Here is a 2,500-nt window from a genome sequence, read left to right as displayed (position 1 = left end):
ACGTATATAACCTCTGACGGGCAGAAATAAAAAAAAAAAGCCTGAATTAAAAGCCTTAAAAAAACCAAAAACTTAAGATACTTTTAAAAAATAATAAATAAGAAATAAATAAATAAATAATAAATAAATAGATAAAAATCAAAGTAAATCGATCACTTACTGAAAACTCTAGTCCTTCATTTGTATTCAGAACACGTTGCACCTATCTTCCTCCATTCTTTCCACCAAAAACCGGTTTTCCTTCGCATAGTGCACCTTGCATCTTGCAGCTTGATCGAGAGAGAGAGAGAGAGAGAGAGAGAGAGAGAGAGAGAGAGAGAGAGTTCTTGCAATGGAATTTGGACGGGTCACGTTGCAGAGCGTAGCTGTCAAACTGTAATGATTCATGTTAGAGTGATTGCTTCGCTTGTTTTTTTGGTATATTATTTCTCTCTCTCTCTCTCTCTCTCTCTTACACACACAAACACATAAATAATGAGATAAAATGGCAGATAACTACACAAGTATAAAAACACATACTTCATTTATTGGCTAACCGTCCATTCCATAAGCCTAGCCGATTGTTTCTCTCTACAAGCATGCATCCTCTACACTATAACAGAGGGCATTTCCTATCCTCATTATACATTTCCATACGCAGAAATACATTACATAGTTTCTTTAACGTAACCAAACTCTCTCATCCTATACAAACATTCCTTTAGCTAGAACTTGTATATTTAAAACTGAACATACGTTTTCTATCCTAATTATACCTTGCAATATCCTGAAACTATACTTGCAATAATGTAGTATTCATTCCTTATATAAACGTATGTTTTTTTATTCATATCTACAACAGCTGTTTTGCATAATGCAGGATTCTGGGAGGGGTAGGGGCACCAGTGCTTCGGGTGTGTTCGAGGGACTTGTCCTGCTGGTGAGAGGTCCCTCATGCCCGACAAGGTCAATGAAACCGTGGCTTAAGGTTAAGGATACACGGGGTTTTATTTTCCTTGTAGGAATGCAGGTGAAACATGTTGTTTTGCATCATTCCGATATATATATATAGATATATATATATATATATATATATATATATGTATATATATAATATATATACGTATATATATATACATCTATATATATATATATATATATATATATATATATATATAATATATATATGTATAGATATGAATTTTCACCGTGAGTCATATACACGCATTAAGCTAGAAACTGTCCTTTAATATCTTTTATATATATATATATATATATTATATATATATATATATATTATATATATATATATATATGATTATAATCACTTTAGCACGTGATTCATTTATCACACATATCCACAGGTGAAAAATAAGAGACAGGGTGTAGGTCCTGACCGGTTTCGGCTTTATTTTCAAGCCATTGACAAAGGACTGATACAGTATTAGAATTCACGAGTATATATACTACAAAGACAGTACTGACGAACATACACACACCAGTTTTGAGACTGCAGATCCACCCACACGCAGGTGTCAAGGTAGGAGTGGCTTTCAAAAATCATTAGGCTAAAATTTACAATAAATTCTCTAGGGATACTACCGCTTAGGGTAACAAGTCCACACCTGACAGGTGTCAGGGAGGCGGGGTTGAACATCTCATTCCCACTACTGCCCCCCTTTACTGTGTTTACAAATATAATAATCCTATTTTTCATATATCTCTACAGCCAACCTTAAAATTTAACAGTTTACAAATTTCTTTTGATATTAAAGGATCAAGTATATACATTCCTTGACTGATGTTCATATTATTGTTGTAACTTTCTTTTATAAAACTAGATTCAATGATATTCCTTTCCAATGCATTATTAGAACACACCAGCTTTTTTGCCCCTTCCCCAGTTAATAGCATGATTGTTCTCACTAACATGTACAAATATACTATTTCCCCGTGCATATCTCACACATTGTTTATGTTGTTCTATTCTTTTTTCCAGTGCTTTCCCCGTTTGACCAATGTAAAAGTTGTCACAAGACTTACACGGATTTTATATACACATCCTTTAGCATTGTCGGGGAGTTTCTTAATAAGTACCTGTTTCATTGTTTTATTGTTTTTCAAAACTACATTAACACCCCAAAATTCTTCAGGAGAGTGGGATATCTTTCATATTACTATTATAAGGTAGTACAAGCAAATTTTTGTTGTTGTAAGGTTCTTTTTGATTTTGATACATGGTCTTTTTTGCCGCTTTTAATGCATTGTTTAGTACATTATCTGGATATTTCAGTTTCTTGCCTGTATTCTGAATCTTATCTATTTCCTCATCTATATATTCTGGGCTACATACCCGTAGTGCTCTTAAAAACATAGAAGCAAACACTGATCTTTTAACCTTATTGTTTTGGTCCAAAATAGAAATGTACATAGGAAGAAATATTAGTAGGTTTTCTGTAAAACACTATACTTAAACCCACTACTATTTCTCCGTATGAGGACATCCAAAAAGGGTAGGCAT

The sequence above is a fragment of the Macrobrachium nipponense genome, chromosome 44 (genome assembly GCF_015104395.2).
Source record: "Macrobrachium nipponense isolate FS-2020 chromosome 44, ASM1510439v2, whole genome shotgun sequence".
Taxonomy (NCBI): Eukaryota; Metazoa; Arthropoda; class Malacostraca; order Decapoda; family Palaemonidae; genus Macrobrachium; species Macrobrachium nipponense.
This window is presented reverse-complemented; position numbering follows the sequence as displayed.